Genomic DNA, 27,162 nt, shown 5'->3' with positions numbered 1-27,162 from the left:
TCATCCAGGTTTTAGAGGGACATTTTTCAAATAATATGTATGTCCAGGAAGATTCTGGTGCACTCCACCTGAGGGTTAAGCATTACATTTTCTTTCTCTCCATCATTTGAGAATCACTGCATATAATGTGAGATATTTACTGATTGGAGTGTCTTGTGCAGATGGTCTATGTGCAGACCTAAAAGTTGGTTCAGAACCAGTACGTTAAGTTTTTGTTGAGAACTATCAAAAGGTTGAGCCACAAAAAAAAAAAAAAGTTGAGCCATTAACTGTGTTTAATTAGAAAAGTAAAACCTATGCATTCCAAATGCTATTAATGTCTGACACTAATGGCATTAATTTACCCCCACCAATGCCATTTCTTGATATCTGTGAGACTTCTTTATAATTCAGCAGCTCTGGGAAGTGTTATTATTTGCTTCGATGATCCAGTGTTTTGTCTTTATTTGATACATATTCTTGTCATTTTTGTTTTCTCCCTCTAAAAGGAGGGTGCTGTAGCATGGACACTCTAACAAGTTTGTAATGCAGCCATATTCCCAGACCCAGATGATGTATTTAGTCATGCCTTATTGAATGTATGCAGGACACTGATTAAAAAAAAAAGTGTTGTAATAACATGGCCAAAATATGACTTTTGTAAGGAAAATGAAAGCAGTACCACTATATTTAGAATTCTTAGATTAGAACCTTAGCAGGAATTTTTAGATTAGAACCCTAACTTTTGGAAGATTTGTATTGGTCTGAAATTGTTTCCATTTCCCATTAGAATCCACTCTCTATTTCTGGGGAGCAGCTAGAAATCTTGGCTTTCTGTTGAAGGAATAATGTGTGTGTACGTTGCATTAGAAAGAAGTAAGCATACCTTAATAAGCGTGCTCCCTACTGAACTTTATACAAAATGGGCCCACGACCGAATGTCAAATAAATAGACTTTGAAAGGTAGGAGTGGTCATAATTGAGATTGTGAAGTTTCTTTCCCATAGTAATTGGCCACTATCTGACAGAAGCTATAGTGCCTTTGACTTACTTATAACTTTCTGTTGCCAATCCAAATATTTCAGTTTCCTGGCTGTCCAAGAAATGTGCATTTTTATCTTGTTACTTCATATAATCACAGAATCCTAAAAAAATAAATTAAAGAATCATTTTAGAATCTTTTCCCAAGAGAAACCTTTTTTTCCCCCAAGGAGCTGCACGTTGAGTTGGTTGTATAACAAATCATCAATTTCTGACTGTTGAAATGACCTTGTAGTAACATACTGCATTTGGTGCCCTCATGCCAAGGACGCAACTCAAGAAGTCATGATGAGCATTCGGGTGCCAAATTCTACTTTACAGTTCCTCATAGGAATGTCTTGAGTGTGGGGATCTCTCCTCATTGCCTAAAGTTCTCAGAAAAAGATGTGATCTCTGTTTATATTGATAGGTCGTAAAGAGGAACATGTCCAGCATATGAAAAATAAGAATTTTCTCACCTCTTCAATCCTAGAAAAAGAACTAAGAACTACTTAAAGAACTGAGGTTTTGGGGTTTCCCTTCTATTTTATTTATTTTGTTTATTTTTTGGTGGGGGAGAGAGAGTGAGAGTGTGAGCAGAGGAGGGGCAGAGGAAGAGGGAGAGAGGAGAGGGAGAATCTCAAGTGGGCTCCACACGCAGAGTGGAGCCTAACTCAGGAGATCTCAGGACCTTCAGATCAGGACCTGAGCTGAAATCGAGAGTCAAAAGACTGAGCCACCCAGGTGCCCTGGGGGGGGGGGTTCCCTTTTAAATTGCAACACTGATTTCTTCCTCTTATAGGTTTTAAAAGATACATTACTGGAGGGGTTGTGGGAGGGGGGATGGGCTAAATGGGTAAGGAGCATTAAGGAATCCACTCCTGAAATCATTGTTGCACTATATGCTAATTTGGATGTAAATTTAAAAACATATAATAAAAAAAAAGATACATTAAGTAACTTCAATGAAGGTGAAGGACTGTGTCTGTTTTGTTCCCTATTGTATCCCAAGGTCTAGCATATAATAAATGTTCACTAAATATTTGTTGACTGACTAAGTGAATAATAATGAATAATGTTAGTGATGCCTGCCATAGTTATGGTGCCTTATTTTTAACTATGTGTTAGAAATCATCCTCATCTGTATAGACTTTAACAGTTCTAAGCTTTGATTTTTTCTTCTGTAAGTATGACTAATTTATATTATATTTGTTATAATATTAGTTGTTTTAAAGATTAGTGATAAGCACCTATTACATAGTAGGTACTTGTTAAATTGTTGGAAATCTTATGAATAATTATAAATGGAATAATGACAACTTTAGTTATTTCATGTTTCTGTTGTTTTGCAAATGAATTAGATCTTGTAGTAAAAATTTCCATGTGTCAAAGTATTTGAATTAACCGTATCCAATTTTATGAAATGTTCTACTCTTTATGAATGGTTTATGTTAAAGAGAAAGTAAGCGTCACCTACTGAAAATACGTTAGGCCATGAGTGAGACATGAATATTTGATAACCTCTCTTTCTATTTTATTTTTGTGGAAAATACAGCAGATTTGTATGGCTGCTAGGAGAATAAACTACATTGCACAAAGCAAAAGATGAACTGGTTTGGAAACATTTAAAAATAAAACAAAACAATCACTGCAACAAAACAAATAGGCACAGAGGCATAGCACCTGGTGAATACTTGGGAGACAGGAGACGATATTTGTTTTCAGTTGAATTGAGTAGGACAACTCCTTACTGAATGGAAATCATGTACTGCTACTATGAAAGGCTTGCCTGTTTAGAGTTTGGTCAGTAATTCAGAATGATTCGTGTTAGTGATGAGCGCTGAAATAGAAAAAGCCAGTTGGCTAAGATATTATCACTTGCGTGCTAAGAAAAAAGAAATGTTCTGGAAAAATAACAGCCAAATGACTGGATACACTTTTCTTCCCATTTTTTTTTTTCTTGAATTTTCCAGAAACTCCAGGTTGTTCTGATAGTTCAGTGCTCTGAGTTTCTAGTTTGGTCATTTACTCTTTTATTCAACAAATATTGCTTCCATAACGTGCTAGGCCCTCACTTGGCATGGGGATGGTTGAAAAACAAAAACAGATGAAGTCCCTCTCCCTTTGGCTAACAGTCTTGTGGAGTGACCAAAATTGATTAAATAGTCAAACAGTTGAAAATGTATAATGTAACTTAGAGAGTATGATAGAGTTGAGGCATTCAGGCAAGACTTTCTCAAGGTAGTGAAGGCAGAATTCAATGCCAAGGAGGAATAGGACTTAACCAGAAAAGAGAGTAGAAGGGAGAACCCTCTAGAGTAAGGACAAAAGGAAAGGTCCTATTGAATAAAGGTGTGTAAGAGAAGCTGAAAGATACGGAAATAATTAGGAATTGCTGGGGAGTAGGTAGAAGCCGGATCATGCAGGGACATTGTATTTAGTCAGTGCTTTAAGAGCTTCAACTTTATCCTAAAAACAGTAGGAAATTGCTAGAAGGTTTAATTGGTAGATGATGTAATCAGATTTATGTTTTAGAAAAATAGCCTTGGCTCCCTGGGGGGGGGAGTGTAGTTGAGAAGAGCTCATAGTAATTGATGGAAGAACTGTTAGGAACTGTTGCCATAGTCTAGGTCCTCTAAGACATAAAAGATGGTAGAGGTAGCTGCTAGGACTAAGGTGGTTGATGAGATAAGGAAAAGTGGAAAGATTCAAGAGTTGTTTTGTGGGCAAAATGGATAGGGTTTGGCGATGGTTTAGGTGATGGAGGAATGAGGCTGGAGGGGCTAAAAAATAACTCCTAAATTTTTGTATTGTACAGCTGGATGAATGTAGGTACTTTATGAGATGAGGGACAGTGGAAGAGAACTAGATTGAGGGGCGAGGTAAATCATAAATATTTCTTTTACATATTGAACTGTGTGTAACATAGAGACATTTTAGTAAATGTGTAGACTAGAGATGTACATTTCTGGGTCACCATTGCATATGTTTGAACTGAACTCATTGGCATGGATGAGATCAGCTAGGGAAACTATAAATAAGGTGGCCTAGAGATGAGTCTTTAAGAACCGCAGAATCTTTACTGGCCAAGTAAGGAAGAATGAACATGTAATGGAGACACCCAGAAACAATGATAAAAGAGGAGGGAAAAAATCAGGACAATATTTTGTCAAGGTCACTAGGGACAGAGAGAGTGCTTCGAGATAGAGGGAGTCATGCCAAATGCTGTTGAGAGATCTTTCAAGATGTGGACTGAAAAGCGCTTATTTGATTGAGTGTGTGATGAAAGTCACTGGTGACTTGACCCAGAGCTCTTTTGGTGAAGTGTTGGGAGGAAGAAGCCAAATTTGGCTAAAATTTGAGGCTTCAAGGGGAGATGAGGGAATGGTGAGCATAGACAAATATTTTGACAAGTTTGTGTATAGAGGAGAAGAGAAAATAGGTGGTGAAGAAGAATAAGGGGCACAGGGAGGTGGTTTTTCTATTTGTTTAAATTTGAGAAATTTGAAAGATTTAAGAGCTAAATGGCCACTTTGGTTAATAATACTGTATTACATGTTTGAAAGTTGCTAGGAGAGTAGATCTTACAAGTTCTCATCACAAGAAAAAAAAAGTCTGTAGCTATGTATGGGGATGGCTCTTAACTAGACTTATTGTGGTGATCATTTCATAATGTATACTAATATTGAATCACTATGTTGTATCCCTGAAACTAATATAATGTTGCATGTCAATTATACCTCAATTTTTAAAAAAAAAAAAGTGGCAGGAAAAAAAATCCAATGGGAAAGAGAGAGGAGATCAATCTTAAATATATATAGTAGAGAGAGTGAATAATCCAGAAAATAAGGCTCCTACTGCATGTTTGGAATTCATTTTTTCTTTTTGGTTCCTAGAATTTGATTGCTTATTTGCACCAACCTTTAGGAAGAGGAATGTCAGAATTTTCTGTGAACTTCTTAGCACCCCCAAAGTGACCTTTACACAAAAGAAATGCCCTTTTTATTAAGTGCCTTCACTAAAATTAGCAGAACCAAGGAAATGAGGAGGAAATGATTTAGGAGAGTAAAAATGATGAGATAAGAAATAAAAAGAAAGCTAAATTCCTGTACACATACTTTAACTTTCATAATCCTCTTCAAGTGTGTGTGTGTGTGTGTGTGTGTGTGTGTGTGTGTAGATAGATAGATAGAAAGACAGACATTTTTTATAACTATAAAGGAATTTCATTATAAACACTTATTCTTGTAACTCAAGTCTATAGAAACAAAGATGAATATTTTATCTGTGGAATGGAGGCAACATCTGGTCATTTAAACTGAAAGATCCATTATTTTTGTTTTTGATAACATTTTTTTCCAGTCAGTTTTACCTTCCAAAAGAATTTGGGGTGGGAAAAAGAAAAGGAGTTGAAATACAGATTTCTAGCAGCAATGTTCTTCCAACATTTAAAGAATGAGATAGACATACGGCACAGGGAATATAGTTGACGGTACTGTAATAGCGTTGTATGGCGGCATGTGGTAGCTACACTTGTGAACACGGCAAAACGTACCGAGGTGTCGAATCACTATGTTTACACCTGAAACTAATATAACATTGTATGTCAACTCTACTCAAAAACATTGGGAAAGTTTTCAGCTAGCAATAATCGCACCTCGGATAAACCTCGGTGGCTACGATACTGCCACTGTGTAAAGCTCAAATAAAAACATTTAAAAATAAAATATATAAATAAAAAGAATGAGACGGAGAAAGGATGGGGCAGAAAAGGTACTTTTGAATAGTCTATCCATACCTACTTAGAGAGAGGAAAGTAGAATTAAGTAGAATTCCAGTTGTTTTAAAATTTTCTTATACTACAGACACTGCTTTTTATGCCCATCTTTTTCATTTATGTTAAAGCATTCTGACCCTCTCCTGTGATGCCCACTAGTTGTGAAAAGTTGGGTAAATCCACCCTTCAGCTTTGTCATCTATAAAACAGAGATGGAAGAGATGACATCCAAGTTTCCTTCTGATCCAAGGTTCTGGGATTCAGCAAACTTTAGTCATTGCTTCTTGGCTATCACTTAGTAGTTGTCCTCAGAATAAGTCTTCTTGGATTCTTAAGTTATCTGTCAACAGAAGTAAATTCTTTCTCTTTATTTTTGAAATATCTCTGTTGGAGCCCCAGATACATGAATGGATACAGAAAAAAGACATAATTTTTATTTATCTCTTCCCACACTTCCTGAACCAGGTGGGTCACAAGAGTTTGCAAGTCAGTGTGTTTTTTTTAATACTTACTTATTTTTGGGAGAGGGAGAGAGAGTGCAGGGAGGGGCAGAGAGAGAGAGGGAGAGGGAGGATCTGTAGTGGGCTCTGTGCTGACAGCAGAGAGCCAGATGCAGGGCTTGAACTCAGGAACAGTGAGATTATGACCTGAGCCCAAGTGGGATGTTCAACCAACTGAGCCACCCAGGTGCCCCAAAGTCAATGTATTTTTTACGTTCATTTGAAAATTGAGATTGCTAAAGAATGCACACCATATACTCTATGCTTTCAAAGTAAATTTTTAGTAATGAAAGTATGATATTATACATTATATAATTCCAAAAGTGAGTAACACTAATAATTAGCCATTGAGTATCACAAAAATCATGCTAACACACCCTCGGTCTAATATCTGCTTACTGAAACTTTGACTGCTTTTCACATTATAAGTGAAGTCACCGTGATTCTGACGTTTACTGAGTTGTTGTCTGTTTGACAGTCTTCCAGAATGCTTATTACCTAAACTAAAATATCTAGATCTTTTTCTTGTGAATATCACAAGAGTGCTTCCATGACTAAAGAAAAAGAAAGGCTGATTGATCTCGCATTCATAGTACATCTTCACCTCCTGGAAGATTTCAGGAGTGGCCATGGAACCCCACAACCTAAATCCTTAGGAAATTTTGTTGTAAATGTTTAAAAACACTTTTATGACTTTCAACTCAAAGCTTTCATGTGCTTGAAAATGGGTTATTTTAGCATCAAATACATCTCCTACTCTCATTTTCACCCATTACTTCATTATTCATCTGTTAGTCTCACCTTTAGGGCAGTTCTTAAATGTGTCCTAACTTTGACCTGATTCTGCCAAAATTCTTATTTATGCCTTAATTGTTTCCTGTCCTGACTGTAGCAGTTCTTTTTTTTTTTTTTTTTTTTTTTAATAGTCTTCCTAAGTCCCGGCTCTCTAAACTTCAGAGGGGTCTTAGAGTGTTATGGTGAGTCTACAGATTCCTGCTTTTGGAAAGAATGTGCGTAGTATTGAAGTAATGTCTATTGACCTAGTGTTTTGTTTTGTTTTTTTTTAAGTATACTATTTCCCTATTGACTTGTTATGATTGGTTAGAAATGCATGAGCCTAGCATCTGGAAGGAATAGCACATCTGATAGATTCTATTGGAAACTGTACCCTGAATCATTTCAATTAGATTTGCAGTGGGGAAAAATTATTATGGTGGTAGATGTTCCTTAAATTTATGGTAGACTGTTGAGTTTCCCTTACCTAGCTTTAGATTAGGGTGTGAGAAAAGTATGTGAGATATAATTACATCTTTCTTATTCTAAAGGCATTAAAATGCTTTTCACAGTTACAATTATAGTAGAATTTATAATATTTTGGATCATATTTTCAAAGTATTTTTTAATTAGTAATCCAATCCCCCAAATATACTTATGAAGTGAACAGCTGACAGTTTTGCACTCCCCATTCCACAATTATCAAGTGGAGAGGTTGAAGGTCAAATATTTTACCTTAGGAAATAGTAAAAATGTCATTGTTACCTAATAACGTTTAGGTAGAACTGTCAATTTTTTTATGTGTGAACTGAAAGTAACTGCTTATCAGATACAATTTGGTGGACACTTCCAAACTTTATGGGATGCATTGTTGATTTTTGTCATACCTCATTATTAATAAAGAACAAAAAAGGAACGTGTATTTTATCTCCTTCAAAAAAATCCTTAGGGAAATCTCTAATTTTTGTGAAAAAAATTTAACCATTTGATCTTTTTGAGAATTTATTCTGGGAAAACGGGATTTTGCTGTAGCATACACGTTATTTCTCTCTCCATCTCAATCTTTGTCTTTTACCCCCTATGTCTAAGTCTGACCCATTGTTAGAAGTACAAAAGGCATTCCTGAAGATTGTTTGGGTAGTACAGCATGTCAGGTGTGTGTTCTCCCTGAAATGCTCATGTGTTGGTAGAGCCAATAGTTGAGTTGATGCTGGTGCAGGCAAAATATGTACCTTAACCATTACTATTTAGTGCCATATTCATGATTGTGGCATGGCTCATTTTCTATTAACAAAATGGGCTAACAAAAGAGAATCCTGTCGTTTTTATTCTTGGGAAAAAATTCCCCATTGTAGAAAAGTCATTCTAGCTGAAGGAAGTAAGAGCTGACTGTGGAGTGAATCCAAGCACAACAAACTTGACATCATCATCATCATCATCATCATCATCATCATCATCATCATCTTTTACTGAGAGCTTATTACATACCATTTATCACTGTTTTAACTCATTTAAATGCACAATAACTCTACAGTGTGGTTCTATTATTTTGTAGGTGAGGAAACTGGCAGTACGAGGTTAGATGCTTGGACAGAGAGATAAAGAGGATTTGAATATGGTCTAACTCTAGAGCCCACATTCTTAGCCAGTACGCTTTCTGCTTCTGCTGTCTGGGGAGTGCTTTTCTCAGATTTACGTTATATAGCAGGTCCAACAGGAGAAGTTTCATTCAGCAGTATTTACCAAGCATCTCTCACATACATTGTCATTGTTTCTTGCTTCATTTCTCTTCTGCAAATTGTCTTCTTAGAAAGGGTCTTTTTATGTTTCAGAGTTTGAAAATTAAATGTAACCCATTCTGAAGATTTGTATTGCCATAATATTGTGAGGACATAAGTAAAATGTCCACTGTGTTTTGGCTATGTGTACTTTATTTTATGTGGCTTGATGCAGGCAATATATTGAGAGGGTTGACTTATTAGCCTTGTTAGGAAAGGCTTCCCATTCTCATTTCCTGTGTTACAATTTTTTTCCTTAACATTTCATCTGTGAAACAATTGGGTTTTTTCCTCACTGGTTGAAAATACTTAAAATCATGCACTTGATTACAATAGTAATTCGTAAAAAGAGGCATGTGTAAGGTTTGAGCTACTTGGATGTTGAAGATTGTAAGAGAAGCTAAAACAGGTTTTCTGTTAGAAGAAAGTCTTTATCTAAATGACTTAGGAACATTCAAAAACCTTGAATGATATGGAAATTTTTCCGTGTGACTTCAGTTTGACTGTTTCCTGTTGCAGATTAAATCGTCCTTGTAAAATAAAGGATTATATTTTGGTACCAAAGAGTGAATATTCAGACTTTATCATCCTGCCACTCCTCTACCCAATAGTTGCATGTAATACTTTGACTCTATTTAGCTGTTATATATTCTACATAGTTCACAAAAAAGATTGCTTCTCAGAACATGAAGAATAAATCTAACTGAGGAAAGTGAACTAGCACACTCACATGTGTACCCACATGTACACACGCACAAGCACATCATACACATGCGTGTCTACGTACACTTACATACATATACACAGATTCACACAAGTACTCATGCACACTCACACACTAACCTACAAATACATGTGTGTACACACTGTTTATGTTTACACTTGCTCATATACATACACAGTCAAAACCAAATATACACATGTGCACACAGATACGTACACCCATATGCACACATGCTTTTACACACGCATGTTTGAGAGTAAGACAAGTTTTAGCCAAAAGGCTACTCTTGGGTGACTTTATTTTGGTGTTAGGATTCAAAATCTCCTTTAAATAAGCCTTCCAACATTATTTATAATTTGTGAGAATGAACTTTGCATTCCTGTCTTTAGTATCACTTCCTTCATGTTTATGAATTTTATATCCTTACTTTGGATCCTTTCTTCAAAAATTATTTTATAACAAGACTTTTTTTTCCCCTTGAAATCTGAAAGATAAGAGATAACGAATTAAGTGGTATAACTTTACTAGTTTTCTAAAATATCTTGGAAACATTAGTATGCTCAAATGTTCAAGTGACAAATATTCTGCTTTAAAACATTTAAGGCATGGAGCTTTCTGATCCAATTTTTGGATGTTTAGAGACAGTTCTGTTTTGAAATTTCCAAATAATTATAAAAATAATTAATTGAAAGATCACTTAAAAACTGACAATTTATTTCTGTTTTTGTTATTACTTGTGTTATGGAAACTTATTAAAGTTTTGAATGGGTTGTGGTGCTTCCTACAAAATTATTTTTTGTGGGAATAAACGTACATCTGTATTTCATATTATAGTTCAGTCTGACTTGATAAACAATATAAAATAAGGGAATCCTTCAACATTTGACCTTCTCTACTCTTCAGGCATCTGAATGACATGAGAGGTTAACTGTTCCATTTTTCTTGGCAAATCAATATTTCTTTCTTTGACCCTTAGTAATGTGATGGCATCCAACATGGATCTTTTGGGCAACTCTTACAAAAGTCAAAAGTATTCACAAGGGAAATAGCAATAGGCAGTACGTAATGGATTAGCTCTTTGGAATGGATAGTTATTAATTTATACCAGATACTTGTTCAAGGTTACATTACCCACCCTCCTTTCCTATGATCTGGAGCCAAAGGATTCAAATGGGTAATTACCTTTTCTCAAATTATATTTGACTTACCTTATGATACCACATGGTATAGAATTTTTCCCCCAAAGGACATATAAGCACTTTATTAACATCTTTTTCATTCCTAACATATGTCTAAGAATAAGAAAGAGCCAAGCATTTTCCTTCACCATAGTAAAAACCCCATTTTACAGACAGGGTTGGAGACTAAGGACATTTTCTGGGAAACAGATTTTGGCAGTTTTCCCCAAGAATTTTAATTTTGAAAGTCTCTTTTATTAAACTTTATTAGTAAGAATCTTTAAGATACTCATGATTAATAAAATGTGTTTTCTTCTTCTTTACTCCATTAACAATTATGTATATATGTATATATGATTATATATATACATACATGTATACATATACACACATGTGATTATATATATACATCACTGGAAATTCATAGGCATTATATACACATATATGTAATAGTTTCAGGCATTCCTGAAGTCCCTGTTATGCATTTTGTATTCGGTTGGGTTATGAGGATAGGAAAATAATGTTGCTAAAAAGGTGATCCTTACCCTTGCACAGTTTGCATTTCTGGAAGTAATAGTAAGTAGAATTTTAACATATTTTCTGATAAATGGATGTTGGGATTAGCCAGGTATGAAGTACTCCAAAAGTATTTAGATCTTGTCTGCATTTAAAAGATTTATAGTAAATTGCTTTCAGTCACTACTCACCACTCTGAAAGGTTTAAGATACTTTTTGAAGTACTTCAAACTCCTGCCACTACCCAGTAGAAACTTCAAAATATTTGTTGGGGAAATTAGGTCATCCTTATGGTATTATTTTTCTCCTTGGTACCAATTCTTATTCTGTAATCTGAAATTCCTTTGGCCTTACTTATTTTAAGTCTTATCTAGTGAGGAGATTACAGGTGAGGAAATAAAATCTTGGAAAGATAAGCTCATCACTGAAGCTCTTTTCAAGGATTATTGATAATTGAGAAATAATCTTTTGATACTTTGGTTTTAGCACTGAAACACAAGAGTCTTTGTCAACCTGTTTAATGGAATGAGGAGGGAGACATAGTCTGCAGTTAAATTATTCAACCTGGGTCCTCTTTCATCTGTCAGTGTTTCCATTGATCCATGAATTCTTAGTATTTTGATAGGGCTGCTGTGTTATAACTGCATTTAGAAAGTTGTCCTACTGATTGAACAATTTTGTATTCTGCAAACAGAGTATGGGAAGAGATGGAAGTGAAACTTATCAAATATAATCAATGAACATTTTTAGTTTAAAAGGGAAAAAATATTTAGTTCAATAAAAAGATTCAAAGGTATCACAGTAATGACTGAAAATGGAACTTAAATATACTTGCATCAGTGTTTTTCTTGTTGCATATTTTTTCTGATTTGACGGTGAATACTTACACATGGGTAGTTCTGTACATTACATGAAGATGGGTCCAAACTGCTGTATGGAGTAAAATGAAATATTTCATCCCATAATCTGTTTATGAACAACTTTCAATATGTTCCTAAAGAGTCACAGTTGAACGAATACCAACTTAGTGTGTGTTCGTGTGTGTATATGTGTGTACAACATGGCAAGACCATGAATTCTTCCCATAATTATTTAAATTTATAAAGGCATGGAAAATAAGTTAAAAGTTATACAAAGAAATATTGGTCAGAAAATATTAAATGTATAAGCTCATTAACAGTAAATTGGTAAATTCTCGTTTTCAGAGTTCAGCTGGGTGGTGGTTTAAGAAAAAAATATTCAGACATTTCAACACTGTTTGCTTATGGAAAACATTTGCAATTTTGTTAGCAAAGAACAGTGTCAAAAAACTAAACATTTTTCCCTCAACATCTGCATTTGCTTATTAAAAAACACCCCACACCCCCAGTCTCTCAAACAAGTTAAGTTTGTCACGAAATGTTTTTCAAGTGTCATGAAATTCAATCTCAATTTTTTTGTGCGTATCCATGAGTTTTAGTCTATTTGTTGATTTCATTTCCACATGTCCTTACATTTAGGACTTAAGATAGGAATAGTTTTATAGAATTTTGAAAAAAAATGCTTTAAAAAAAGTCATTTGGGGTTCTCAATCTGAGCAGGAGTTGTTAAGGGACAGAGTAGTTTCTCTTATTCAGGCTCCTCAAAGAAATCTGTGTGTCCCGCCCTCAGTGGGTGCTTCTATTAAAATGCACGTATCTATTTAGGGCTATGATGTGTGGCATTCTCCATTTATCAGGCTACTTGAAACAGAAAAAAGTGTGAGGGTCTGTTGGTGTAACCTGTTTCTCCCATAGATCTTTCCCATGGAAAGAAAGGGCAGTGTGATCTCTCTCTCTCTCTCTCTCTCGCTCGCTCGCTCGCTCTGAAAAGGTAAATGTACGTATAAACACAGAAGCACAAGCCTTCACTGGATTGTTTAACAAAAAGATTGAAAGAAAATGCTGAACGTACTGAATTAACTACAAGACCTTCCTTCTTGGAATTATTTTTGCACATTTTTCTTCCTAATACTTGTTAGATATTTTAAGATTGTCTCAGTTAATAAGATGAACTAATTTCTAGGGCATTTCTGTACAAATGGTGATGTTACAGAAAACTGGAGACAGATTTAATAATGTTTATGAAGGTCAGTTGTTTTCTATTTAAAGCAGATCCTGTTAGAGTAAGAGTAGTCAGCTTTTAGTAACCCCATCAGCTAATCTCTAAGTAGTACATAGTTGTTTCAGATGGTCAACTTTATAAAAAATTTACATCTGCTTAGTAATATATTGTTATTTTTAGGGCAATATTACAAGTGATGATAATAAGGAAGGAAAGGAATGAGTGTTTGGTGAATGGGCTCATTGCTATGTCTTGTCTAAATTATTTGGCCAATTTCCTCTCAATACATTTTTAAAAGATTTTTAAATTAAATTAAATTAAACTAAAAATTTTAATTTCCTTCCAAGTTAGTTAGCATATAGTACAATAATGATTTCAAGAGTAGAATCCAATGATTCATCCCCTACATATAACACCCAGTGCTCATCCCAACAAGTGCCCTCATCAACAATGCCCCTTGTCCACTTAGCCCATCTCCCCACCCAAAACCCTTCCAGCAACCCTCAGTATGTTCTCTGTATTTAAGAGTCTCTTATGGTTTGCCTCCTCCATGTTTTTATATTATATTTGCTTCCCTTTCCTTATGTTCATCTGTTTTGTATCTTAAATTCCACATATGAGTGAAGTCATATGATATTTGTCTTTCTCTGACTAATTTCGCTTAGCATAATACACTCTAGTTTCATCCACGTTGTTGCAAATGGCAAGCCTCTTAATATATTTCTACTGAAATAATTTTACTATTATATTTGATATGTTTGACTGAAAAGCATACCTATACTCAAACCCGTGGAAAACACATATAGAAGAGACTGGACCATTTTAAGAGCTAACTGTCATGAAAAAATAAATATAATTTTGACTTACTAGGATTGTTTCTTAAAAAAAAAAAAGATGTCTTGCCACATGCAGTTCCAAGAAAAATTAAAGTGATCTTATTTGAAATGCCTTTTAGCTTTTTCACATTCTCTTCTTATCTATTGGTTATAAAACCCATAATATTTGAGATATTAGAAGTTAGGTCTCTATATATGATCTGTTTCCCATTACTGAGCCCACTTTGTGAATTAAATTTAAAAAAATTTTATATTTATTTATTTTTAAGAGAGAGAGAGAGAGAGAGAGAGAGAGAGAGAGAGAGAGAGAGAGGCAGACTGCAAGTGTGGCAGAGGCAGAGAGAGAAGGAGATACAGAATCCAAAGCAGGCTCCAGGCTCTGAGCTGTCAGCACAGAGCCTGACTCAGGGCTCAAACTTACAAACCGCGAGATCATGACCTGAGCTGAAGTTGGACGCTTAACTGACTAAGCCACCTAGGCGCCCCTAAAAAATTTTTTTAATGTTTATTTATTTTTGAACGAGAGAGACAGAGTGTGAGCAGGAGAGGGGCAGAGAAAGAGGGAGACACAGAATTAGAAGCAGGCTCCAGGCTCTGAGTTTTCAGTACAAAGCCCGACATGGGGCTCGAACTCACGAGCTGATCATGACCTGAGCTGAAGTCGGACGCTTAACCAACTGAGCCAATGCTTAACTGACTGAGCCCCTCACATTATGAATTTTTAAAGGTAAATGTTTAGTGCAGATATTAGGCTTTTCAAACAGTTCATATATTTGTACATGAAATAAGAATAATTGAATAATTAAGGGAAAGTATTGAAAATGTTTTTGGCAATTTAGTTACCCGCTAGTTGTTAATTAGCCCAATATTGTCACTTGCTTGTAATATATTTACGTATATTCACAAACCCACACACACTTATTCCTTCATTGATATGCATCGTGCTCAGTGAGTTGGAAATGAGTGCTAACTCCTTTTTTATGTAAGAGAGAAAATACATAGCATAAAATTTCCAAATACACAATACTGTAGTTTCACAGAGATAACTAGTGTGAGTTTTCTCTAACCCAGTATACATGGGCACACTTTCACATGCTTTCCTCATGAAAGCATTTCCTGATGATTTCCTTACTGCATCTGATTGAAATGATAGTGATATCTGAATAAGGATTTGTTTAATTATTGTGCCTCAACTATACTGTAAGTCCATGTCTACTTTGCTCAATTGTGTTTCCTAGAACCTAACATGGGACATGGTCTGTAAAAGGTAGGTGCCTAATAATATTTGTGAATGAATGAATCACATATATATAAATGTATATATACTTAATTATTTAAATTTTGTGCATTAAAATTGAAATGGGGGTGCATAGGAACAGGGTAAATTACTGGGACTTTATTTGACTGCCTAGTTAAAATATAAATAAGCCAGAATAGAAACAGTGTACTAGAAAAATTACTTCTATTTAATTTTATTTTGGGACACATTTTAAGCAAAATCAAATTCTAATTACTCTTGTAAGGATACATAGCTTTGGGTCAGCTTTGATGAAAATAAATTTAGTTAAGTCTAGCATATAGAAGATGGATCTACAATTACCAGTAGGTGGCGCTGTATTCCAGTGCTGAATAACAAATGGACTTCCAGAGGATTGACTCCTGTGGGAGGACCAAAATCCTGGGGAATAATTTTATAAGGAATTTTATATATTATGGTATGAAGCATACATTTTACCAGTCTATATATAATAAAACCATAATTTACAGTTTAATAGAAATTTTTTTTTATCCTTTTGCATTATTTTTGGATTTGAACCCTGAGATTGCTCTTCTGTAAATTGTTATAATTTTGCCATACTGCATTTGATTTACCTTGAATGTATACTGAGGAAATGCACACAGCGGAAAATGAAACAGAAATGGCTGCAAAACCAAGCTTAGATACATCCTAGGGAAGTCGTGAAGAATTGATGAGTAGATGTATAGGAATATGGAGTTTACTCAAAGTCACAGAGAAGCCAGTAGTGGAGTTTAAGATGTTGTTAGTCATGTGAGCATGTCTGGCTCACATATGACTTCTACATTTGTGGCACTTTTTGATTCACTGCTGAAGATACTGCATATTATTCTGAATGATAAGCTGTAATTCCAAAAAAGCAGAAGAAGAAATTTTAGATATGAACCATCAAGTTTAACCTCTAATTTGAAGAGAGATAGATACACAACCTGACAATTTCAAAAGAGAAGAGGCTTTCAAATTTGTGTCTTGTATTCTTCCCTTAAACCAATAATTGATAGGGTACTCTTCTGAAACAATTGTTGATGACCATAGTCTCTGACTTAACTGTTTTATTCTCTTGCCTTTTAAATGGATTATGTTTCTCTGAACATGTTTCGTATACAGCTGAAAATTAGTGCTAGAGACAGGGGTGGGGGGAAACTTCCCAATGTATACTGGTTTTCACAGTACAATAAATGCTAGTAATAGATAAACAATTAAAGCTGAGTTCTTTGGGGAAATCACTCCCAGTCCTACCTAGATATAGTGGAAGCTCATGCTTCTTATAACAATAATGTAATCTGATTAATAGAAGACAAATTTTGTGTTTGGTGAAGTCATTTAGCCACTGAGGACTCACTTGGCAACAAACGCATCTATTTTATCTTTCCTACTTATTATATCTTAGGAGGTTGTCTTTTAATTATAGTGTTGCACTTAGTATTTATTAAATATTATAAAACTAGAATAATTTAGGGGTTGTAGAGGGTAAAAATATGAGGCTTTCTTGCTAAAAAAAAAAGTGAACAATCTTTTTGGTTAGACAAGAAAAAAACATGCTTGACACCAATGGCAAATTAAAGAGCTTTGTACCTCAATAATTTTGCACTTATAATCATTGATGGATCACTCAAAAACACTCACTAGATAATTTTGAAGGAGGGTATCACAAGAATGATCTAATTAGCAATAACATATTGTTTGACATAGACCATGAGGAAATGGGGGCAAGTTATTAAGTGGGATGAGAAATGACCTGTCAAGTCCTCGAATTTAGGTTCTTTTATATAGAAAACAGGCATATCAATTGTTTGCAAATTGAACAAGTTATTATTTTTCATTATGGGATTGTAAGTGCCTATAGTTACTTTGGATTCTTGAAAGTAGATGCTATGTTTTATCATCCACACTGCCTAGAACTGTACTCACACGTACAAGGCACTCCAGGGAGTATGTAGATGAAAGAGTGACTTTATTTTGAATATGAATTTTAAATCTCTACTTCCATTATTTAGAGTATTTGCTGTGGGGGTGATTTTGCTAGTGTTAAAAGCATTTTTAAAAGCAAGAGGTATAGATCTTACTGCCAACTTTATTATTTTAGGTATGCAACTTAGGGGAAAAACCGACCTTAGTGTGCTCCGTACAAGTTAGTGACCATATTATGCAATTATTTGTTTTCTCTAACTTTAAAAATGCACGTACGCTAACCCATGAAGTATAACTAACAGCAATGCCATTAGTTTTACCGACCTGTTTATCTGTGAAAACAACCCTTCAGTTTTGAGGCTGTTGCTATTCTTACAGATGGTCACTTCTTGCAACTTGGCCACCTAAGACTTGCAGATGTCTGGAATTCCTGGCGAAATTATTTATTTATTTATTTATTTATTTATTTATTTATTTATTTATTTATTTATTTATTTTGCAGAATACCACTTTGATTTGTTTATTATTAATTTCACATACTACTGTGTATTCCATAACTTTGTGATAATGCTGTTTTTCTTTAGCAATATTGAGCCCATGAGACTGTGTAATGAATGTATCCAGGAGTTAGAATCCAGACATGAATTAATGGACTAAGTTTGACATAAGGGAAAACTTGGGACCAGTTGAGTAAGGAAGTCTTTTGCCTTGACCAGAAAAATTCCATTTTGTTTCCTGCTTAAGGAAGGGCGTCTAGCATGATCGTGGAATGTGTCACTATCTGGACAGAATGGAAAGTTGAGAGACTCAAAAGAAGAACAGATTATAGGCAGTTACTAACACAGATTTGTCAATCTATATGCTAAGCTGACTTTGTAAAGTGGTCAGTGATGTCTCCTTCTACCATGTTAATGCTTGAAAAGTAGTCACCATATATTGAAGGATGCTTGTAATATTTTAAATGGGGAGGAGGTTCCCAGAATTTTATACCAGTAGCCTGATAACAGCTTTCAAATCTCTTACATAGTGCTCATCCTATTGTGACTCCCAAATATATATTCAGTTTATTGTTGATAGGAAAAGAGATTAAAACAATTTCCTTATTTACACGTTGCTGTTAACAGAACACATTTTAGATAATGTTAGATGACATTTATATGCTAATGTCAGCTGTATCTGATTAGCAATAAAGGCAAATTGGAACATAATATGGAAAAACCAGTGGTCAGTATTGGGTAACATCCTAGCAACGAGAATGACTCAATACGGATGCTGCAATGTGGGGGTCGAGGCATTAAGTATATCTTGTCTTAGGATTGTGTGAATTTGGAAACTCCATTAGGGTAAGCCTCTGGAATTGAATACATCCATGGATCTCACTGAGAAGAAGCTAGGAGACAGAAAGAAGTGGAAAGTGACAGGGGCTTCACTGTTGACTACCATATGGTTTGATGGCTGATTACAGGACTTTCTTGATGCTGTGGCCTGGACTTCTTTCTCATCTATGTTTAGGCCTCCCTCCACTCTCCATTGGAAACTCCATGAGGGCAGAGATTGCTGGAGTTTTTTTTTTTTTTTTCCTACCTGTGTATCTTCAGTGTCTAGAACAGTTCCCAGCACATAGTAGGATCTCAGTAAATATTTATGAATAAATTGAAGGAATGAGTTTGCTGAGAGATGTTGTACGCAAGGTACTTTCCTAGGTGTGACAGAAGAAACAAAGATAAGTAAAAATTCCTTTCTTCAGCCAATCCAGAGCTGAGCAGGGAAGACAGGTTATGTACACAAAAGACAATGCAGAGCATCCTTGAGAGTGCACAGTGGCAAATGTAGGCGCTCTAGCTAGGAGACAGGGGTGGGACTAGAGAGCTCCTCATGGTAAGGGACATTCAGCTTGGTCCCCGAGGATGAGTGGACAGCAATAGGCAGTGGTGAGACACGGGCTAATGGGACACTTGGAACAAAAATAAAAGTGGAAATTCCAAGGAGATATGTGGAGAGGTTGGGCCCCAGTTAGGGAATGCAAGGGGACAAAGTTGTTGGTGAGAAGGCTGGCTGTGAAGGCTGGGGCCAGATTATAGAGGGCTGGCAAAACCATGATAAAGCAGTTCATGTTTTAGGCAGTGAAGACTTTACTTATAGTTAAAGATATGTACATGTTTGAGAGTCATGAATAACCCTCAGTTCTAAAATCCCAAAGGTCATAGGCCACAGTTTGTGCTTCTTAATATATTACATAGTTTCAGAGAATTGTCTTTAGACTGTTCCAGCCTTAAATTCACTAAAGCCTATGCAATATATCTAATATATTTATCATAAGGTGACCCAGGAAAGGCCCAGCCTTCCGTTAGACTGTCTACATCCTGGTTTTGAAACATAGGAAAGGAAGACAGAGAAGCCTGAAAGTCATCGTTGTATGTGGAGCACAAAAAGCCGTTTTGGCTCATGGAAGCATGGGAGTTGGAAGCCAGTTGAATCAGGCTTACATACTTTTGGTCTCTTACAGCTACTGTTTTCTTTCTGATGCTCGTGGTTTACCTGTATCATTTTCCCCCCCATGCGTCTCCTGCATTTGGCTAAGTCCAACTCTTCCTCAAAACTCTGATCGTTTCTGTTTTTTCTGGGCTTCTCTAGAAAGCTTCCTTCAGCTTCCCCACCTCTGTGAGGTAGGGCATACCCTCATCTGCACATGTGTATATCCTCTCTTCGTATTTCTTTCACTGCACAGTAGTTATCTTTAATTTCAAGAATGGATTAGTCAATCCAGCATTCCAGGACTTGAAGTTGATCATTTAAACTGCCCTTAAAATACTTTGAGTGACAGAATATGTCTCATATTAGCTTTAATTATTAGAAAAAAATCTTCATGATGCTATTTCTTTTAATGATCATTTTAAGTTCTTTTCTTTCCTTCTAAATGACACGAATATAAGTGTTTGAAGATGGTTATCCTGTTTCTAAATATCCCAATGAAATGTTTTCCAGATTAAGATACCTTGCAGTCTGATAGCCCTTCTCTGGATACATTAGCTGGTCACTTTCTTCTCTTAAGATGGGTAATTGTCTACAGTTGTCCAGATGTGAATCCAATTGAACTGAAAATACTGAATTCTTACCTTCCTTGCTATAATACAGTACTTTTTTTTAACACTAAGATTTTTAGCTTTTTTTTTTGTTAGTGATCTCACATTATTGACTGATACTAAGGTTGCAATTGGCTAAAGTCTGAATATGTTTTTCATAAGAATTGAAATGGTATGTGCTGCCCAATAGCTATGGTTTGAGGTGAGTGAATGGTAGCAGTTTAACACCATTTTGTACTTCTAAAAACATACATGTAGAATGTAAAATTTACCCTAACTAAATCCCATTTTAAAAAACCTTTCCCTTGGGCTAAAATTTCCATCTCATTGAATATGAGTAATTTAAGAAATTCTGCCAAAATTTTTTTTGAAATCAAGACATGTTATGCAGTGCCTTGATCAATTTATCACCATAGAAGCCATGTTTAAAAAAAGGAACTGCTGCTAGTTTGATACATTTTGATTTTTATTCATGTGTAACTACATCTTTTTCTAGATGTTCATGGCCATTTTAGACATTTTCTTGAATTTAAAATGAAGTTTACCAGTTTATATATTCTTTCTAATACTTGCCACTTCTCCCTTCTGTTTTGAAAATTATGGGTTTTTTTATTTGTCATTATCTATGACATTTTCTCACTGTGAGTTATCAGATATTACATAAATCTGTATCCTTGTGTGTGTTCTTTTAGAAACTAAAACAGTTCAGTCAGAAATTGGAGAAAAATGTCTCATTTAAATTGGTGGATTGTTCTTTCTGTATTTCCAATGATTTTGCACCAGCTCCTCTGATTATAATTTTTTATAACTCCTTATAATCTTTCTTCTTAAATATTTTACTTTAAAAGATAGTCTTCTTGGGGGGGGGCTGGGTGGCTCAGTCGGTTAAGCCTCTGACTTTTGGTTTCGGCTCAGGTCATGATCTCATGGTTCATGGGTTCGAGCCCCGCATCGGGCTCTGTGCTGTCAGCGCAGAGCCTGCTTGAGATTCTCTCTCTCTCCCTCTGTTTCTGGCCCTCTCCTGCTTATATTGCCTCTCTCTTCCAAAATAAATAAATAAACTTAAAAAAAGGTAGTCTTTTTTTTTGTTTGGGAAGAATTGGGAGAAAAACACAGTCATAAAAAATTGCCCCAAATATTTAAAAGCAAGGGAAATCCAAAACAAATGAAAGAGTTCTGTTGAAACACAGGGTGTTTTCGCAGTGGAAATAGTCAATAAGACAATTCAATGATATGAGCCCCAACCAAGACTCTGAAATGTAGTTTAATTTTATTTTTATTAACAATGTGTCAGGCCATACAGCCTGTTTAGCATGACCTCCTAAAGGTGTCACAAGACACAGTAGAAGAAAATAAAAACCCAGAGAAGGAGCAGGAAGTAGATAAAGGAAGTAGCAGAAAAGGGTGGGGGGGGGGGAGCACAATGAAGTGTGATAAAGGGGCTGAGAGGTTACTGGCACCACAGCCAATGGACTGACAAATGTGTGCATGGTGTTTGCTTTTGATTTCCCCCATCAGCAGGGGAAGTGTTGATGTAATCTCTGAGGTTACTTTGTTTTTATACTCCAAGAAACAATTCTCTTGGGGCATGGATCCCAGGTGAGATTAGCCTTCTGTTTCATTTCACCTGGGCCACCTCACTAGACGGTAACTCCATTTTTATTACACAAGGGTGATTAAAGTTATTGAGCTATGCAAGTAAGTATTTGGGATTGAATTTTGCTCCATTCATTTTATTACCCAAGGCATTCTTCATTCACGTCCTTTGAACTGGAATTTAAATTATGAAGTTGTGGGGTGCCTAGGTGACTCAGTCGGTTGAGCATCCAACTTCGGCTCAGGTCATGATCTCACAGTTTGTGAGTTTGAGCCCCTTATTGGGCTCTCTGCTGTCAGCACAGAGCCCGCTGTGTATCCTGTCTCCCTCTCTCTCTGCCCCTCCCTTGCTCACACTGTCTCTCTCTCAAAGATAAATAAAACGTTAAAAAATTATTAAAAAAAAAATTATGGAGCTGAGACAGCCTCCCAAAATAGATACACCTCATTGGTAGAATGGAGCATCAACACATCTAGATCAAACTAGTTAGAAGAAGAATCTAGATCAAATTCAAACGGAGTTGAATTTCAGAGTAATTTCTCACTCGCTGAAATTGAAATTCTTTTCTTTAATCCAAATAAGGCTACAAATAGTATAATTTAAAACATAGTCTGTAAATATATATTTGATTTGTGGTGCATGTTGTTCTTTGCTGCTTTGGGATTTAGGGGATTCGTACGATTAAAATCAAGCTGAAGGCCATTAGCCAAAAGCATCTGAATGGTCAGCGAATACTTTATGGGAAATAGTATTGATAGAATATGTAATATTTTCTGGCTATGAAATGCTTGTAATAAACTACATGTGAAATGGCTCATCTGCCTTCAGCTGGATAAAGTTACATGCTCGAATAGGTATCAACACACTGGATTTTAGATATACAACATTTATATAGACGTTTTTCTTTGTCAGTTCTGATCATCAGATTTCAAACTTAAAAAAATTTTTTTTAATGTTTATTTTGAGAGAGAGAGAGCATGAGCAGGGGAGGGGCAGAGAGAGAGAGGGAGATACAGAATCCAAACTAGGCTTCAGGCTCTGAGCCATCACAGACAGACAGTCTGACGCAGCGTTCAAAGCCACGAACCATGACAGCATGACCGGAGCTGAAGTCGGATGCGTAACTGACTGAGCCACCCAGGCACCCCTTCAACTTTTAAAATCAAACACTTACTGAGATATTAACTTACAGATCATATGCATACATTACATATTTTTGTAATAAATTGTGTTAACTATAAAACACAAAGAAATTAGAAACGATTAAGACAAATATGAACAGAAATTTCTTACATATGCATATTTTTGTGCACACTTTGGAATATATTACCTTACTATAGAGATTAACAATATAAAGGATTGTATTCTCTGACATAATTTCACTAAAGGTACATACCTTGAGAGGAATTCTGAAGAAGTTAGCTTCAAGTTTTGTTTTCTCTCTCTCTCTTTTTCAATGTTTATTTATTTTTGAGAGAGAGCATGAGTGCGGGAGGGATAGAGAGAGAGGGAGACAGAGGATCTGAATCGGGGTCTGAGCTCATATTCACGAACCACAAGATCATGACCTGAGCTGAAGTTGGAAGCTTAACTGACTGACCGACCCACCCAGTTGCCCCTGTTTTCTCTCTTTTTAAATTCATAGTAACTGTATGTCATTAGGTATTTGTCATATGTTTGGTTTAATGAATTATCTTATTAATAGGCTTAGGAAACTCATATTCTGTCATGTGTTAGGAAAAACTAATAGATTATAACCAAGCTTGAAGGGTAGCATATTGGAATCCCTGCTGAGTTGCAGACAGCAATAGACCATTTGTTTCCCCAGAATTGATACATCTAACTCTTGCACCAAACCAGCTTTCTAGAATGCAGTCCATTTATAAGATGTATGGGAGTTTGCTGACAGTTATATTCTGTGTGTATGTATGTGACAACTAGGTTCCAGCCCTGATTGGCCTTAGTATTTTCAGCCTTGCTGACAGCTGTGGGGTCATTCTGATCGAATGTTACTTTTTGAGCTGAGGAAGATGCTTAACAGAAGGGTCTGTCTGTGTCCCCCCTCTGCTTGACCAGCTTCAGGAGGGCTCAGAAAAGCCAAGGAGAAGACCTGGCATTGGGGGAAGTGCTGGGCAGGGTTGAGTCTGTAGGGAGGAGAGTGTGTCCTGTCCTGGGATGTGAAGCTATTCCCTGTTAATTGTTTTGCTGTCTATTAAGCTTTCTGTTCTCCGTAATGCCGGGAGCCCCAAGCATATAAAAGCTGGGCGCTCTGGCTCCTGCCTGCCTGGTCAATATTCTCCTATTAACCTGAAGGATTTGATAACATGTTCAGTGTAAATTAAATCCTTCCTTGCACAGCTATGTTTAGGTACTTAATTTCCACTAGAATATCCAGGAATAGAGTTTTAAACTAAAGAGTCAAATTAAAAAAAATTTACTTTCGGCTAGCATTAGGGATTATTCTGTTGTTGAATCTGTTTCAGTGAGATTGAACGGCCCATTGGTTGCTTGACAGGAGTTAATGCGTCCAAAATAAATAATATTTTAGCTGAAGATACAGGCTTCCTCATTTATGATTTCATAGTTTTAAAAATGGGTTGTGTTTTTCTTGATGGAAAACATCCGTGTAGTGGTCAGGAAGTATCCTGTCTGACAAAGAATACTTCAGATTCAGATTTTTTGTTTGTTTGCTTATGAAAGCAACTCATGTATCTTGTATAAAACTTGGAAAAAAGATATAAAGAACAACAAAATCAGTAGAATTCTAACAATCTCACTGGTAAAATTTGGTATATTTCATTTGTCAATTCTCTCCCCCCTCCTTCTAGGCTTCTCTTTTCATTCCAAATGGAGATTGTATGAAATATTTTATTTTATATTTTTACTTTATATTTTACTCCCCCCCCAGCATTACATTATAATTTTTCCACAAGGAATATTAACATTATTATAAAACATTTTTGTAATTTTTTTTCTTTCTTTTTCTTTTCTTTTCTTTTTTTTTTTTTTTTGAGAGAGAGTGTGTGCATATGCGTGTAAGCAGAAAAGGGGCAGAGAAGGGAGGGAGAGAGACAGAATCCCAAGTAGGCTCCATGCTGACACAGGGGCTCAAACTGTGAGATCAGGACCTGAGCCAAAATCAAGAGTCTGATGTGTTAGTTAACTGACTGAACTACCCAGGTGCTCCACTAAAACATTATTTAAAATATTATATACAGACCATCTTTTATTTCATTGTCACCTATTGGACGTTAGTGAGTATTTCTCCCTCCAAAAGAGAATATTTGATTAGATGTGATCATTTCTTCAGAACAGTATGTTCTTGAAGCATATTATTTCATGGAAGAGGTTCTTCATTATTTTCCCCTTACAACACAATTTAAAATCTTTATGCTGACATTTTCGCAAACTTCCTGTCATATCCAAGGCACACGGAAAATGGGCATGAAAGGATGGGCAACATATAAAACAATTGCTTTCTTGGAATTTAAAGTGCAGTTGATATTTAATGTTCATTTCGTAGCTATAAATATCAATAGGTGTTTTTTGTTTTTCTTGTTGCCTCGATTGACTACAAGTTTGATGTTGCCTCAAGTAACTACAGAGTTTTGGCAAAGATGCTTATTTTTGTGATGGAAGTTAGTCATGGGCTTCCCAGGCGCCATCTCTTGCCTTTGTGGTTTCAGCGAAATCCAAGTCAGGTCCGTTGAGCAGGTCACATGACTGAATGCCAGAAAATAGGACCGAAGTAAAATACCCTATTGTGGAAAAATAAACCACCCAGAGGACCTGCTTGTCTTTCCTTATTTCCTTTTATTTCTAAATTAAGAACTAAAATTGAAACAAGAAGCATTTTCAACTTAGAATTAAAACAATCCAGACTTATAGAAACAAGAACTTAAATTTCCTAGGTTCATAGTACAGTCAAGATATTTATATTGCTTTACTAAAATGCTATTTTTTCCATTTTTTTCTTCGAAACATATCTAAGCACTTTGGAACTAATAACAAGTAGCTGCTTGTTTGTTTGATCACCATCATAAACATTCTGTGGTAGAACTTACAGCATGTGTTTGATAGAGATGGGGGTACATGTCAAAGTATACTCATTGTGAGACTTACATAGTAGCAATATTATCATTAGCTCACATATTCTGGGTGCTGGGCTTTATACTTCAGTTTGTTGAATTCTCTTGACAGCCCTGGGAAGATCTGTTTTAAAGATGAGGCATCTGAGGCTAAAAGAATTTTTAAGTAGGTTGCCCAAAGTCAGGTGGCAAACAGTTGAGTAGGACTGGAGCCCACATGGTCACTTTCAAAATCTGTGTGTGTAACCACTGGGCGTACTGTCCCAGGTGAAAGAAATATTGTGTCTTCCTCAGTGGCTTTGTTTATACCATACTTACTTCAGACAGTCTTGTTTGCAACTTACTTGGTTCATTTTTACCTCCATACTAAATTGTATGCTTTATGGGATCAGGGATTGAAAAAAATTGGGAATTCTCAAAGTTGTAACCCAATAAAATACACCTTGTCTGCAAGCTATGCGATGTCTTCTAATAGCAAAATGATAAACACTTAAATATTAACACCTACTGTGGGCTGAGCTGTGACTAGATCCCAGGGATAAATGGGAACATACTTTGGGTATAAGCATAATTGAAACTGTAAAGACTTCTGGAATTTTCATGAAGCTCACCTTTATTGAATGTCTATTGCCTACATTTTTTACATGGCTTGTCCCATTCATTTGTAACCAATCTGTCAGAATCTTACAGAAAGGAAACTGAGACTGGGATGTTAAATAGCTTGCTATAGTTAGTAAGCAGCAAAGCCAGAATTGGTATTCATTTTTATTTTATTCCACAGCCTACATTAAAAAAAAACATTTTAATCCATCAGAGCAATAGATCTATTTTCTAAAAAAAGCAGTACAGAAAACTTTAAGTCCATACCAAAGATAAGTCTTGCTTCTACATTGTGGCCCAAGAAAGAGGAGGAATTAAGTGGAACATTAGTATCTATTTAAAGCTAATTATTGTTGAAAAAAATTGAGAGGGAGAGAGAGAGAGAGAGAGCATGAGCAGGGGAGGAGCAGAGAGAGAGAGGG

General features: G+C 35.7%; 1 protein-coding gene and 1 pseudogene across 6 annotated transcripts in view; one reads left to right on the top strand and one right to left on the bottom strand.

The window, feature by feature from the left end:
• HMCN1 (hemicentin 1) overlaps nt 1-27,162 on the top strand; it is a 469,326-nt gene that overhangs the window by 58,283 nt on the left and 383,881 nt on the right. The window lies entirely within an intron of this gene.
• On the bottom strand, nt 5,547-5,701 carry LOC111558472 (annotated as a pseudogene).

The sequence above is a fragment of the Felis catus genome, chromosome F1 (genome assembly GCF_018350175.1).
Source record: "Felis catus isolate Fca126 chromosome F1, F.catus_Fca126_mat1.0, whole genome shotgun sequence".
In the NCBI taxonomy this organism is placed as follows: domain Eukaryota; kingdom Metazoa; phylum Chordata; class Mammalia; order Carnivora; family Felidae; genus Felis; species Felis catus.
Note: the sequence above shows the minus strand (reverse complement) of the source record. Positions and strands in the feature narration are given on the sequence as shown.